Here is a 17,662-nt window from a genome sequence, read left to right as displayed (position 1 = left end):
CATCTACTCTGTCCAATCCATTCATTATTTGAAATATTTATATGAAATCCCTTCTCATTCTTCTATATTCTAATCTGGTAAACTTCCTCTGTACCCTCTCCAACCTGGCTATATCCTTTCTAAGATATGCGGCCCAAAACTGCACACAGTTATTACAAATGAGGTTTCACTGGTGCCCCATAGAATGTCATGAACACCTCTTTATTCTTATACACTATCCCCTTTGAAACAAAACTTTCCTCTGCCAACTTCTTTAAATGCAATTGCTTTTATCTGCAAAAGTTTAATCCATTCTGCAGACCATGTTGCTTTATCAAATAAATCCGAAATATTTCACAAGCGAGTACTTTAACTTAAAGCAAACAATTATTGGAATATAAAAGAGTAACGGCTTGAGATCATTGATAGATTTGTTCATTTATATTGCTTAAGTTGTTAATTATATGAAAAATCAATTCTTTAACTTCATAATTGGTGATGGATCTATTTACTTTGATCGTTTTTTGATAAAAGAGTCACGTCATTGTAGTTGGAAGTAATTCTCAACATAAATTTTGAATGCATTGGTGTAAAATATGTTATGTTCATATTCAATTTCATGATAGTGCATTACGAATTTGGCTTTTTTTCAAGAACAGGGCTTTGAATGGATCATGAATAGAAAAATAGACGGAGGTCAACCAAACCCCTCCTATTTATTTTTGTAAATATCTTGAAAATCTTGTCAAATGTGAGGGACATTCTCTCAAGTGTATGTATTTTATTGAAAGGAGTAAGTAACATGGATGATCTTAGAGCATGTATTGACATGTGGAAATATGGCAATTGTTCTGTGATTGTACCTGCTCTGTCATTTGCACTCGCACCTTGTTCCAGAACTCACCATCCTTTGATCGACAAACTTGCCCTTTCAGATGCAATTCAGCTCTTCCGCTTCTTAGATTAAATCTGTTTCCTCTAGCTATCCAATCTATTCCATTCAGCCGAAAAATATAACCTTATCTATGTCCCTTGGGCTTTCACATATATCTATAAAGTTAGGCATCTACAACTTTACTCCAAGGCTATGTAGACATAGAACCATGGAATATTACAGCACAGTGTGACAGATTATATAGAATATATAGGCATGTTTTTGTAAGATAAATTGGGAAAGGTTTGTTAGAGTAGGTTACATACAAACACTTTAAAACAGATTTTATTTAAAATAGTGGAGCTCTGCCAAGTGCAAGACATATTGGGTCTCAACAGCTTTTGCAAGAGCTCTGAAGAGCGCTCAAGACTTCACTAATGGATTTTGTTGTCTAACGAACAACAAATCTCTCTCTCTCTGAACACTAACAAGAACCTTCCTGAGTGGTAACAATTTACCTTTCAAGCACCAATGCCTGGTGAACTTTATTAATGTTAAATTCTATGCTCAGTATACGAATTACCTGCAACCAGTGAACTTGGAGAAATGAGAAGTGAGATTGGACTGTGAATGAAAGAACCTTTCTGAATGAGCTTCAGATTATGAGGGAGGCAGAGGCAACCATAGATAAGGGAGGCAGTCACACCAAAAATAAAGAGTTAGCTAACTGGATGACTATGGGGAAATGGAAGGGGAAGGGAGACAGGCCATGTAGAGTCTCCTGTGGCCATTTCCCTCAATATTAGGTATACGGTTTTAGGATGACCTACCAGGGTTGTCAGAGTGGTCAAGTCTCTGGCACAGAGGGTGGTCCCTCATCTCAGAAGGGAAGGGGTAAAAGAGGAGAGCTATTGTAATTGGGGACTCGTTGGTTAGGAGAGTAGATAGGAAGTTTTCTGGATGATATCAGGGCTCCCGGATATTATGTTGACTCTCAGGTGCCAGGGACAGAGTCATATCTGACCGAGTGCACAGCATTCAGGAGGGGGAGGGGGAGCAGCCAGATGCCGTGTACCATGACATAGATAGATATGAATATGAGGTCCTTAAAAAAGAATATAGGGACTTGGGGAAGAAGTTAAAAAGTAAGACATCAAGGGTGGTAATCTTGAGATTTCTGCCTTTGTCACGCGCTATAGAGGTTTGGAATAGGAAGATGTGGCAGCTCAATGTGTGGCTAAAGTGTTGGTGCAGGGAGCAGGGGTTTAGATTTGTGGATCATTTGAATATCGTCTGGGGAAGGTCTGACCTGTACAAAAAGGTCAGCCTCAACCTCAACTAGAAAGAGACCAGTATCTTGGTGGGCAGGTTTGCTAGATCTGTTGGGGATGATTTAAACTAGTTTGGCAGGGGGGTTGGAATCAGAATGAGAGTGCAAAAGTTAGGGTAGAAGTAAAAGTAGATTTGAAGGGAGAGAGGAAACAGATGGTTAATATTAATGAAGGAGAAGGGTAGAAAAGGTAAGAGTGAATGTGAGGGACATTCTCTCAAGTGTATGTATTTTATTGAAAGGAGTAAGTAACATGGATGATCTTAGAGCATGTATTGACATGTGGAAATATGTTATTGTGGCCATCAGTGAAACCTTGTTGTAGGAAGGGCATGATTGCAGGTAAATACACCAGGATTCCATTGCTCTAGACATGATAGAACAGGGGAATAAGAGGTGGAGGGGTCACATTGCTTCTTAAAGAAAACTTTACAGCGGTGCATTGGCAGGGTATATTGGAATGCTCATTGAGTGAGACTATTTGGGTGGATGCGAAGAACGGGAAAGGCATGAAAACACCTAATGGGAAGAGGGAATTAAAGAAGCAGATCTGTAAGGAAAAATTATATATGCGTAGTAATTGTGATTGTAGGAGATTTTAACTTTCACACTTTGACTGAGACGCCCATACTGTAAAGGGGCTGGATGGGTTGGAGATTGTCAAATGTGTTCAGGAACGTTTTCTAAATCAATACATAGAAAATCAGACTAGAGAGTGAGCAGTATTGGATTTCCTAATGGGAATGAGATAGGTCATGTGACAGAAGTTGATGTTGGGGAACATTTTGGGTCTAGTGATCACAATACTGTTAGTCTTTGGTTAATAGTGGAGAAGGGCAGGGCCTAGGGTTAAGTATCATGATTGGAATAAGGCTACTTTCGAGGTGATGAGAAAGGATGTATAAGGTGAGAATTGGGACAATTTATTTTCTGGGAAGGATGAAACACATGCACAGAGGAAATTCAGAGGGGAAGTTTTGAAAGCACAGAGTCTTTATGTTCCTGTAAGGATTAAAGGAAAATTTGAACACTATAGGGAGCCTTTGTTTCAAGGGATATTGGGAAGGTGGTTCAGAGGAATAGGGATGTGTACAACAGCATGGAATAAATGATGTGCTTGAGGAATATAAGATTGCAAAGAAATTTTAATAAATAAATTATAAAGGCTAAAAGGAGATATGAGGCTGCTTTGGCAGGCAAAGTAAAAATAAATCCAAAGGGTTTCTATGGGTGCATTAAAAGTAAATGAATAGCGAGGGATAAAATTGAACCCCTTGAGGATCAGTGGGGTCGGCTATATGAGGAGTCAGAAAAGATGGGTGAAAATTTTAATGATTTATTTTTCTTCAGTATTCACTAAGGAAATAAATATTGAGTCAGTAAAGAATCACTGGCAGTGAGGGCCAGGAAAATATACAGATAAATAAAGGTGATAAATCTCAGGTTTCTGAGAAGATATCCCCTAGGACTTTCAGGGAGGTTAGTGTAGAAATAGCGGAGCCTCTGACAGATATATTTGGAGGGTGGCTCATGTTGTTCCACTGTTTTAAAAAAGCTTTAAAAGTAAAACATGTGATTATAGGCCTGTGAGTCTGACATCAGTGGTAGTGTGATGAATCTGTGTCATGCTGTCAGTCTTTTGCTGTGCTTAGTCTGCTTTACTGACATTGGACATGTATTATCTCTACCACTAAAGACACTTCCCTTGGCTCTAACTGTGTATGCACCCATTATCATTCATTATTGTACTACTTAGTTTCTACTAATAAAAGCCATGATTCCTGGATAACTACACAGCCTTCGAATTCTTCATTAACTGGCACTGGTAAGAAGAAGAAGAAAAACGTCAAGAAAACTCATCCTAAAGCTGCTGGAATGGAAGATGACTGCGAAGGGATGGAATCTTCAGACAAACCCACTGAATCGACTTCAAGTGACGGCGAGGTGAAGATCAACACAAAGTTCCCCTGTGATAGCTCAATTGACTGTAAAGCTTTGGGTTTGTTATGGAGTGGAACAGTTGACTATGAAGGAGGAGGTGAATGGTGAGATTGTCGATTGCTTAACTCCGGCAGCACTGACAGCTACATTCATGAAACGGTTGCTAAAGGCTTAAATTTGCGGCGATATCCAGCAAACTGACGGATATTGATGGCTTGTAGCAAACTTAAGACTAGTGTAAGGTTACTCTGAACTTGCAGGGACATTGTCTTGCTGACGTTTGGCTTTTCGTAATGCCTGATATCTGTGATCTCATGTTACTGGGGTTGGATATTCAGTCTCAGATGAAAAGTGTAGTGTTAAATTTTGATGGGTTGTGGTCTGTCCACACTAAAGACCAAAGCTCCCTCCCTGTTCAGTAATCTATCTCCTGAGTGTCAACCGATTGCCTCTCAGAGCTGTTGCCCCGTATACTTGCCCCGTATAGTCTTAAGTTCGCTACAAGCCATCAATATCCGTCGGTTTGCTGGATATCGCCGCAAATTTAAGGCTTTAGCAACCTTTTCATGAATGTAGCTGTCAGTGCTGCTGGAGTTAAGCAAAGAGGACCATGAATTTATTAACGAGGGTCAATGTGTTTTCAATGCAACAGAACTACTCATTCTCGGCTACATTGTTCGCAAGGGCAAAATCTGCCCCAATCCTGACAGAATGGCACCCCTTAAGAAGTTTCCACGCCAGACTCCACAAAAGCCCTTAAGAGTTGTATAGGATTCTTGTCCTACTAATGCAAATGGGTACATGTCTATGCTACAAATGCACATCCCCTGTTTGAGACAAAATCTTTCCCTCTCGCCAGCAGCTCTGAAAGCTTTTTTTATTTTTAAAAAGATTTTCACGCTATGAACCATATTAACCAAAATACACACAAACATTTCCCTCTTGAATATACACAGTGTCATTTTCTCCACCCTCCCTTCCCTCCCTCCTTCCCACCCCCCTCCAAATCCATTAAACGTTCTACACATACAATACAATAAACCCATTAAACAATGTCATCACACAATGAAAATAAACAAGAAATCTGTGACATCTACTTTTTCACACTGGATCAGTTCATTTTGTCTTCTTCTCATTCTATCATTTTATGGGGTGGAGGTCTGCAGTAGGCTCTCTCCGTTGTGTTCCATGTACGGTTCCCAAATTTGTTCAAATAATTTGACTTTATTTTTTAAGTTATGTTATTATTTCCAATTGAATACATTTATTCATTTCTATGTACCATTCCTGTACAACTTTGTGCTTTCTTCTGATTTCTAACTTGACATTATACATTTTTTTGCTACAGCTAAGGCTATCATAATAAATCTTTTTTGTTCTTCATCCAGGTTGAGGCCTAATTCTTTACTTCTTATATTACTTAGAAGAAAGATCTCTGGATATTTTGGTATGTTGCTTTTTGTGATTTTATTTAATACCTGATTTAGATCTTTCCAAAACTTTTTCACTTTCTCACATGCCCAAACTGTTCTTCTCATTTCCATCTTACAGTGCAAACATCTATTTGCTAATGTTGGATCACATTCATTTAAATTTTGGGGTGTGATATATAGCCTGTGTAAGCAATTATATTGTATCATGCATAACCTCATATTTATTATGAGCATAACTTTTCCCATATGTCATTTTTTATCTTTATGTTTAGATCTTTTTTTCCCACTTTTGTTTGGGGTTATAGCTTATTTCATCATTATCTTTCTCCTGCAGCTTGATGTACATATTCGTTATAAATCTTCTAATTATCATTGTGTCTGTGATCACATATTCAAAGCTGCTTCCTTCTGGTAATCTCTGTCTGCTTCCCAATTTGTCCTTTAAGTAGGTTTTCAATTGGTGGAATGCAAACATTGTACCATGAGTTATTCCATATTGTAATTCATTTGTTCAAATTATAATAATTTATTTCCCAAAAAACAATTTTCTATTCTTTTAATTCCTTTTCTCTTCCATTCTCTATAGGAAAGGTTATCTATTGTGAAAGGGATTAATTGATTTTGCGTCAATAATAATTTTGATAGTTGGTCATTTATTTATTTTTTCCTTTCTACATGAATCTTCTTCCAAATGTTGAGTAAATGGTGCAGTACTGGTGAACTTCGATATTGCACCAGTTTTTCATCCCACTTATAAAGTTTATGTTCTGGTACCTTCTCCCCTATTTTATCTAGCTCTATCTTGGTCCAATCTGGTTTTTCCCTTGTTTGATAAAAATCTGATAGATATCTTAATTGTGCTGCTCTATAATAATTTTTAAAGTTTGGTAGCTGTTTGTACCGTTCTGTTAATTTATCTAGTGCTTTCCTTGGTTTCCCCCCTTTCCATAAGAATTTCCTTATTATTCTCTTTAGTACATTGAATTGAACTAAAATTGGTAACTGGGATTTGGGAAATGGTAACGATTGAAATAGGTATTGTATCCTTTGGAAGATATTCATTTTAATGCAATTTACCCTTCCTATCAGTGTAAGTGGTAATTCTTTCCAATGTTCTATGTCATCCTTCAATTTCTTCATTAATGGTTGATAATTTGTATAGATGGCCTAAATTATTATCTAATCTAATACCTAGGTATCGGATTGCTTGTGTTTGCCATTTAAATGGGGATTCTTTTCTAAACTCTGTATAATTTGCATTATTCATTGGCATCGCTTCACTTTTATTTGTGTTGATCTTGTACCCCGATATTTCTCCATATTCCTTCAATTTTTTATATAATTCTTTGACATTTCTGGTTCTGTTAAGAATACTATGATGTCATCTGCAAATAAACTGATTTTATATTCCTTCTCTTTTATTTTTATCCCTTTTATTTTATTTTCTATTCTTATCAGTTCTGCCAATAGTTCTATTGCTAAAGCCAACAGTGAGGGAGATAGTGGACATCCCTGCCTACTTGACCTGCTTAATTTAAATTGGTTCGATATATATCCATTTACTGTCACCATCACCCATGGTTCCGTATATAATGCTTTAATCCAATTAATATATTTCTCTGGTAGGTTGAACCTCTGTAATACATTGAATAAATAATTCCATTCTATCCTGTCAAAGGCTTTCTCTGCGTCTCAAGCAACAGCCACTGTTGGCGTCTTATTTCCTTGTACTGCATGGATTAAGTTAATGAACTTACAGACATAGTCCGTTGTTCGTCTTTTCTTAATGAATCCAGTTTGATCTAGTTTTACTATTTTTGGTACACAGTCGGTCAATCTGTTGGCTAATAGTTTTGCTAGTATAATTTGAATTAAGTAGAGATATTGCTCTATATGTACTGGTGTTAGTGGTCCTTTCCCCATCTTTGATATTACTGTAATTGTTGCTGTTTTACATGAATTTGGCAAGTTTTGTGTTTCTTCTATCTGTTTCTTCTATCCAGGAGAAGAGGAATAATGTGACTCTTTAAATGTTTTATAGAATTCTACTGGGAGTCTGCCCTCTCCAGGCATTTTATTGTTCAGTAGCTTTTTTAATATATCCTGTATTTCCTCTATTTCAAATGGTTTTATCAATTTGTTTTGCTCCTCTTCTTGCAATTTTGGTTGTTCAATTTTAGCTAAAAATTCATCTATTTTGTTTTCTTTCCTTTTGTTCTAAGTTCAGTATAATTGTTTGTAGAATTCCTTAAAGTTTTCATTGATCTCTGTTGGGTTATATGTAATTTGTTTGTCCTTTTTCCTTGATGCCAATACCGTTCTTTTAGCTTGTTCTGTTTTAAGCTGCCAGGCTAGTATTTTATCTGTTTTTTCTTCAAGCTCGTAATACTCCTGCTTTATTTTCATTATGTTCTTCTCCACCATATTCATATTTTATTTTTTTTGTCCACCAATTCTCTTTTTGTGGTATCTTCCCTTATTGCTAGTTCTTTTCCTGTACTTACTATTTCCCTTTCCAGCTGTTCTATTTCCCGATTGTAGTCCTTTTTCATCTTAGTTACATAACTTATTATCTGCCCTCTAATGAAGGCATTCATTGCATCCCATTATATAAATTTCTCTTTCACTGATTCCGTATTTATTTCAAAGTACATTTTAATTTGGCTCTCAATAAATTTTCTAAATTCCTGTCTTTTAAGTAGCATGGAGTTTAATCTCCATAATTATGTTCTTGGTGGGATGTCTTCCAGTTCTATTGCTAATAACCGGGGTGAATGATCAGATAACAATCTAGCTTTATATTCCGTTTTCCTAACTCTCCCTTGGATATGGGCTGACAACAGGAAAAGGTCAATCCTTGAGTATGTTTTATGTCTACTCGAATAATATGAGTATTCCTTCTCCTTTGGGTGTTGTCTCCTCCATATATCCAAAGGTTGTATTTCCTGCATTGATTTAACCATAGATTGGGCTACTTTGTTCTTTTTGCTAGTCTTTTGTCCAGTTATACCCATCTTTGGGTCCAAATTCAGGTTAAAGTCCCCTCCTATCAATATATTCCCATGCGTATCTACAATCTTCAAAAATATATCTTGCATAAACTTTTGATCCTCTTCATTAGATGCATATATATTGACCAAATTCCAGAATTCTGAATATATCTGATACTTTATCATTATATATTTCCCTGCTGGATCTATTATTTACTCCTCTATTTTGATTGGTACATTTTTATTGATTAATATACCTACACCCCTGGCTTTTGAATTATATGATGCTACCGTTATGTGCCCTACCCAGTCTCTCCTTAATTTATTATGTTCCACTTCAGTTAGATGCGTTTCCTGCACAAATGCTATATCTATATTTTCTTTTTTCAGTAAATTTAATAGCCTCTTCCTTTTGATTTGGTTATGTATTCCATTAATATTTATAGTCATATAGTTCAACATGGCCATCTCATACTCTGTTTACACCTCATTTCCACTTCCTCACCACCACCTTTCCCCTTTTCCCCATTTTCTTCTCTCAGTTTTCCTTTTTTGATCTCAATGTATGACAATACTTCTAAAACATAAAATACTTCAACCACTCCCACATCTAAAATTCCTTTTCCTTTTCCCCAAGTGTCCCCCCTCTTGTCCCTTGCTGGGTAACCACAAACTCCCCTCTCCATTCAGATTGCATACTCTTCACAATTGTCAAGCCTTATTGATTGAGCTAATAGTTCAATAGCCAATGCAAACAGAGCTGGTGACAATGGACAACCTTGTCGAGTTGAACACGTCAATTTAAACGATGATGAAACTTGACCATTTGTCACCACCCTAACAGTCGGGTTCATATATAAAGCTTTAACCCAACCAATAAAAAAGGGCCTAATTTAAACTTCTCCAATACTTTAAATAAAAAATCCGATTTGACCCTATCAAAGGATTTTTCTGCATCAAGCTCAACCACCATTGACATGCATTGACCAAACTAATTAATTGAAGAATATTATCTGAAGCATTTCTATTTTTTAATAAAACCTGTTTGATCAACATGTATCAATTTAGGTAAATACTTAGCAAGTCAATTTGCTAACACTTTTGCAATTATTTTATAATCAACATTCAATAAAGAAATAGGTCTATACGAAGACACTTTCAATGGGTCTCTTAAATCCATAACATCCTCCTCATCTAATGCTGATAACATTAAATTAGATAAATAAGAATCAATAGAACCACTATCCTGTTTCCCCTCAGAAGTATAAAATTTTTTATAAAATGAATAAAACTGGTCATTAATTTCCTGAGGTTTATAGGTAACTGTTGACTTATTTTTTGCAGCATTAATCTGTGAAATCTGTTCTTTCTTTAACTGCTTTGTAAGTACCTTATGTGCTCTCTTACCCAATTCATAATAACACTGCTTAGATCGATTAATTAAACATTCAATTTGATAAGTCTGCAATGTATTATAACACAATTTCAATTTAGTCAAAGCCAATTTTTTTTATCTCCTGTAACTTCCTTCTGAAATTCCTTCTCCAATTCATCAATTTGCTTTTCTAATTCAAAGCTTTCTGCCATATACTGCTTCTTAATTTTAGTGCTATAACTAATAATCTGTCCTCTTAAATAAATTTTTAACGCATCTCATAACACAAAATGACTTTTTACCAAATTAACATTTTCAGACAAAAAAATGTAATCAGTTCTTTAACAAAAGTAACAAACTCTGGTTTTTTTCAACAACATTGTGTTAAGTCTCCATCTATAAGATGAATGTACCATTTCTGAACTTACATAAGGAAAATATAATAAAGAATGATCTGATATAACACTGCTTTTATATTCTGCCTGTGATAACCTTCCTTGTAAATGTGCCGATACTAAAAACAATCTATTCTAGAAAATCAATCAGGTCAAGACGAAGAAAAATAAAAATTCTTCTCTGTAGGATTTACCCTTCTTCCAATAGCCACCAAATTTAAATCCTTCATCAAGACCCCAATTTGTATCGCCATCTTTGATTTCTTTATACTTTTTGGGGATCTATCCAACAAAGGATCCAAGACACAATTAAATTCTCCTCCAACTAAAATATTTTCATAAGCTTGATTTAATAACAAAATAGTATCTGAAATAAAACACTCATCATCAACGATAGGTTCATAAACATTAAGCAAAGTCCAAGATTCATTAAAAATTTTACAATTCATCCTTGCAAACTAACAATATAATCACTTACTACAAAGTCCGTCTAATAAATGAAAACCACTCTCCCTCCCCTAAATATTTTTTTAAAGAAAATATATATAGAAAAAAGTTTTAATTATCCTCCCCCAAAAAAGAACACTACCCAAAGGTAGTAATGCCCTAACAATTTGGTTGTGGTGAACCCCACTAGCGCCAGATGACTATCGAAAATTTCAGTGATATCCACCTGCCCAGCCAGAAATACATCATTCATATTAATATAATTCAATACTGTAAATATATTCAACCCAATGACTCCATTCCCAATGATCATTCCAGATCTTCAATGTCAATAAGACTTTGTGTTAAAACCTCTTTCTTTCCATTTTTTCCATTCTTCCCATTCTGCCCATTTCCATTTGCCCCCTTTTTGGGCGATGATGGTGAAACTCTTCCATGTCCTCATAAATCCGGTAATGAATTAGCAAAAATTAATGCATCATGATCATTCTCAAAAAATTGAGATTGAAAGTTACCATAAAAGACTTTTAACACAGCAGGATATTGAAAAGCACATTTATAACCCTTCCGCCACAGTATTTCTTTTGCCGAATTAAATTCCCATCATCACCTAATAATTTCTTGACTCAAATCTGCGTAGAAAAACACTCTGTTATTTTGAGTCATCATTGGAGATTGACTTTGTCGTCCCTTCTGTCCCACCAACCGTAATATCATTTCTCTGTCTTGATAGTTCCAGCACCGAACGAAGAATGAAGACAGCTCTTGGTGGTTGTCCCAATAACGGTTTCTTTAGTAATGCTCTATGTGCCCTCTCCAATACTAAACCTCCCGAAAAAACTCTTTGCCCAACACCTCGGGAATCCAACTTTTGAAAAATTTTATTGGATCAGACCCTTCAATGTCTTCTGGAAGACGCACAATTTTCACATTGTTTCCGACTTTGATGTTCCAATGAATCAATTTTTTTCAGTAAGTCTTTCTTCTTGATTTCCCAATCCACAAACGAATCTTACACTTTCTCTATTTTTCCTTATTATGTACAACTTGAATTTTACATTGAGAAAAAGCTGTTTCAATTTTTGAAAACAATTCTTGCACTGTATCCACCAATTTAATACATTTACTGACATCCCTCTTAAGTGTAGATATATCTTCAGACATATGAGATATTTTGGTTGTCACATCCAAAAATCCCTGAGTTATTTGTTTAGAAATATTGTCCATATGATAGGCAATCCCTTCCAAAACTGTACAAACAGACTCCATTCCAGGTTCTAGTTCCACATCTTGAGGCCTACATTCTCTCAACATGCTGGCACTATCTTGGAAGACAAGGTTGGGGCCGATGTAATACTCAGCCTGGAAGGTGTTCTCTGTGCCAAACGACAATTGAAATGACAATCCAAATGACAATTCCGTGGCTTGAACTGGACAGGTAGGTCTCAATACTTCAGCACTTTTAAAAGGTAATTTCTTCTGTAATTGAGCTTTCATTTTTTTAACATTAGTCGCAATTGTGACCCACTAATGTTCCCAAAAATAAAGATACAACTTTTATTCACTTAGATAAACTTTAAAGATGGGTGCTTTAAAAACTGGCTGAGGAGGAGTGGGATCCCACATCTGGCCTCTACACCATCTTGCCACACCACCCTGAATAATAAAACTTACCGCACACCTCTATTAAAGTTCCTTCTTCTCATCTTTTTGAAGCTTGAAGATTGGATAGTTTTTTTTTTAAAAACCCAGAAAGGAACACAAAACAAAAAGGGAGAGAAGATTAAAGTTTAATGTCAGAAAGACAATAACAAAAGACAGCACAAAACTTTTTTCCAGATAAATCAAGAGTAAAGGAGAGGCATGAATGGATGTCAGACCACTGGGAAATGGCACTGGACAATTGGAAGTGGAGAACAAAATATTATGGATGAGCTGAACTGATATTTTACATTGGATTTCACCAGTGACATGCCAGAAATTTGACGAGGTTGGGAGCAGGTGGGTGTAGTAACTATTACTTAAGAAAAAGTGCTAAATGGACCAAAGGTAGACAGGTCAGCTACACCGGATGGCGTCCTCTGTAGGACTCTGAATGCAATGGTGAATATATTGTGAATGCTAATGGCTAGAGTCAAAAATGTTTGCAGGGAATGGAAAAGTTGCAAATTTTACAATTTTCTAATGAGGGAGAATGGCAAAAGACAGGAATTTATAAGCCAGTTAGCCTATTTTGGGGATAGGCAAAATTCTAGACTCTTATTGAGCATCTTCTAATTAATTTTTAAATTATTTTTAATTTTTCACACTATGAACCATATTAACCAAAATACACACAAACATTTCCCTCTTGAATATACAGTGTCAATTTCTCCCCTTTTTTCACCACTCCCTTCCCTCCTTCCTTCAGACCCCCTCCAAACCCATGAAACGTTCTACATATACAATACAATAAAACCATTAAACAATGTCATCACACAATGAAAATAAACAAGAAAATTGTGTCATCTACTTTTACACACTGGATCAGTTCATTTCGTCTTTTTCTCATTCTCTCATTTTAGGGGGTGGAGGTCTGCAGTAGGCCCTCTCTGTTGTGTTCCAGGTACGGTTCCCAAATTTGTTCAAATAATGTGAATTTATTTTTTAAATTATATGTTATTATTTCCAATGAAATATATTTATTCATTTCTATGTACCATTGCTGTACAGGATTCTGATTGGAGGTCAGTGACTAGTGGAGTGCCACAAGGATCTGCTCTGGGACCCCGTTTAAATCTTCCCATTGACAACTGTGGCCCTTATTTCCACAGATTCAACCACTGCTTGAAGAAATTTCTCCTTATCTTTCTCTGTTGGAAAGAGACATGTTCTCTCCTCCCAAACTCTCCCAACACTGAAAACAGCTTCTCCATGACCACTATAATATTCTCTTTCATTGCAATTAAATCCCACTCACCCTTCTAAAATCTAACAAGTACCATCAAATGCTCATCAAACATTTACCCTCTCATTTCTGAGATCATTCTGGTAAATGCCTCTGCAACCACACCAGCATCAGTACATTTTTCCTTAGCTATGTGACCAAAACTGCACACAAGATTCAAAATATAGTCTACCAGCGCTTTATAAATCCGCAGCATTGCATCTTTGCTGTTAGATTCCACACCTTTCGAAAGGACTACTATTATGAGCTCACACTTATTTTAGTGTGTATATCATTTTAAGAGCTAGTACAGACTGCAAACATTCACAGCTGTGGAGAGACTGGGTTGCAGCAAGGAGTACAGACTGGACCCAAATTTGTTACTTTGGAGAGGAGAAAGAATATTTTTTGTTTTTTTTTCCAGGGACACAGGCGGTGAGAGAATCATGTGAGGAAACACTGAAGGAAAGGGCATTTCATTATTGATCAGCAGCCATCTCATGAACACTGAGGTGGAATGACTCTGGGTGAAAATGGACAATTTGGATGATTCTCCTTGTCAAGGGGATTATTGAATTACTGTAACCAAAGGAAAGGTCACTTTGATTGACCCATATATGGGTATTGGGTGCATCGTGGAATTCACTTGTTTTGCTGCACCTGTTCGTATGAAAGGATATTTTCTCTGGAAGCAATTCAATATGGATTCATGAGTTTTTGGTGGACTGGTCACTCAGTCCCTCCCACCTCTTTCATGATTACCTCTGTGCATTAGCTTAAACACCTGCATTTCGACCATGGATTTGTAAGACTGAACTTTGGAATGGCTTTCGAGAATTGTGCCTGAGCTGTATTGGTTTAGGTCTCTCTCTCTCACACACACACACACACACACACACACACACACACACACACACACACACACACACACACACACACACACACACACACACACACACACACACACACACACACACACACACACACACACACTCACTCACTATTAACTTTGCCTTCCTAGCTACCTGCATATAGCCTTTAGGGAATCCTGCACTATGCCACTTTGGATCTCTACTTTCTGAATTTTCTCTCCATATAGAATTTAGTTAATTCATTTATTATGTCTACCAAAGCACATAATAACATCATTCCCTGCGCTGTTTCCATTTGCAACATATTTGAATTTTCCAAACCTTTCCAGTCCTCCTGCAGAATCCTTGGAACCTCAGCAATACCTCACCTCGACTTATCTTTACATCATCCGAAAATCTGGTGAAAAAGCCAATAATTCCGTCAGTTATTCATGCAAAGGCCAGTCTCTCTTTCCAAAGAATGGACAGATTCGGGTCAGTATATATTTCCCAATATCACAAGAATTTATTCTTTTTAAGGTGTGATCTAATAAAAATAACCAACAGATTTAGGCATCATGATTTATCTTTCCAGATGTGATGTCAATTTCCATGATACTATTATTATATTTTAAATAGCCTATTATGGAATTTATGAAATAGATTTATCATCCTGACCACTAACTGGCCAGCATTTCTTTCCTTTGCTTATTCTCTCTCTTTCTGTCTCTGTTTCTCTCCTCGCTATCTATCTATCTATGTATCTATGTATCTATCTATGTATCTATGTATCTATGTATCTATCTATCTATCTATCTATCTATCTATCCATCTGTTCATCTATCCATCTATCTTCTGTATATAGTGGAATATTTTAAAATGTGAAAATTTGATAAATAACAGCCGGTTCATGCATTATTTAGTCAAAGGCCCTAGCTTATTATTTAACAATAATGAAATTAAATCATCCTGTTCTCGAATTGTTTCCTCCACATATCTAGGCAGCACTGAATGGACAACATTCAGGCCCCTGAAATTGAAACTGCCGCATTCACAGAAACCGCATCACCCAAAACTAAATACATTGGATCTTATAATGAAAATTCCAGGAAATATTTAATATGCTTTTGGGAAATGGCCTCAGGGTCTCATGGTCAAACTTGAGAGGATATACTATTAGGTACATGACCAACCGGAGAAGATCTCAGCAGTCTCCAAGTCTGATTCTGTGGCTCCAATGGAAGTTGAGGAAAGGATATAGATTTCATTATGCAGAGGTGCCCATAGATGATTTTTTGAGCAAGTTTGTGAGTGCCAAGTGGTATGTTGCCTTTATGGTGCCATGGTCAAGTAAATCTCCACAAAATTAATGTGAAGAACCAGACATTGTGGAACACATTAGTATTAATGATGAAGGTGAGCAATGGGGTAAGTTGCTGCAAAATGAATACAGGGATGTGGGGCCTCTCGGCAGGTTACAAATAAGAACTTCCAAAATGATAATATCTGGATTTCTACTAGTGCTATGTACCGGAAGAATACAAATAGGATGATAAAGCACCTAGCAAGTTGTGTATTTAAGAATTATACACCATTTGGACATCTTCTGGGGCAGGTCTGACCTGAACAAGAGAAACTTGTTACACCTGAGAGAGAGAGAGAGAGAGAAGATTATGGATAGTGAATAATGCAATGTTCTTGAAATAGAACTAGATATTGTTGGGGATATTGGAGGCACACATCAAGGTAAGATGGGAAAGTGTGGTAGTACATATTTTAAAGCAAGAAGTCGGGTGGCAATACAGAACAATTGAATATTACAGATATACCGAAGTAGGACCAGAACTGGTAACTCAATATTCTGGTGCAAGGTAATAATAGGTTTGATGGAAAGATTAGGAAGAGAGGTGAGTGGTGCAATATTTGTCATAAAAGACAAACATTGTTGTATAAGTAGTCTTTAAAGAGGCTTTTGGCAAAGAACTATTGTGAGGCAGTATGGGTGCAAATCAAGAAATAAAAATGAGTGGACCACTATAGACCACCAGTCAAGGGGATCCACTGAACAAAATATGCAGAGAGTTTGCTAATAACTAAAAAAAGATACTAAATTGCTATTGTGAGTGATTTAAATGTCCCCAACGTTGACTTGGAATACCAAAGTGTAAGGGGATTGGATTGGGTGACGTAGTGTAAGTTTGCCCGAAGAACATTTTACAACAATGTATTGATCGGCCCAATTAGGAGGGGCAATGTTGGATTATGTAATCATTTAATCGGAGAAAGCTTGTCATCGGTAAGGAAATAGTTTGGGACATTGAGAAGAAAATATTTAAGATAGTTAAGGAAAGTAACAACACTGCTCCACAGGTTAGAATCCTTAATTACGGCCAGATCATTTTTGGCATGATTAGACAGCAGTGAGCAAGAGTTGACTGGGTGATTGGAATGGAGACTAAGACATCGCATGCTATTTGGGAGGTGTTTAAGAATGTGACCATGCTCTCCAGCGATCGTGTTCCCAGAAGTGTAAAGAGCAGGATTGGAAAAGTAAAGAAACCCTAATTACCAACAGCTTGGCAATGTAAATTAACTCTGTAAAATCATATATATTGATGCCGATCATAGAGGAAAATGAGGCGCATATTAAATACAGGAAGACAAGTTTGAAGGAATTCGTTGAACTGTAGAAGTAGTGCAGAGAAGCATGAAGAGGGAAATAAGGAGTGCTAAAATAGGTTAAATGATTTCTCCAGACAGTGGAAGAAAAAATCCAAAATTCATTATGCAAAGGAAAGAATGGATTCCCTAAATAATTATGTAGAACCAGGGAAAGGGGGGCCTTATATCAATATTTTTGGAGCGACTTTACTGTGGAGCAGGATAGGCAGGAGTGATCCAACTGAAGACATATCATTTTGTATGTATGCATCAATATTGAAGGCTTAGGTCGATTCAAGGTGGACAAATCTACAAGCCCAGATCAGGTGGATCCCAGAATATTGTAGGAAGGCAAGAAGAAAATTGACAGGAAATTATTAATCATTGTTGAGGGCAGAGGTTTCGGAGGGTGGACGATAGAAAATGTGGCGTCGTTATTAAAAAAAAAGTTCCAGCGATA

This window comes from Narcine bancroftii, chromosome 10 (assembly GCF_036971445.1).
Source record: "Narcine bancroftii isolate sNarBan1 chromosome 10, sNarBan1.hap1, whole genome shotgun sequence".
NCBI classification, from domain to species: domain Eukaryota; kingdom Metazoa; phylum Chordata; class Chondrichthyes; order Torpediniformes; family Narcinidae; genus Narcine; species Narcine bancroftii.
This window is presented reverse-complemented; position numbering follows the sequence as displayed.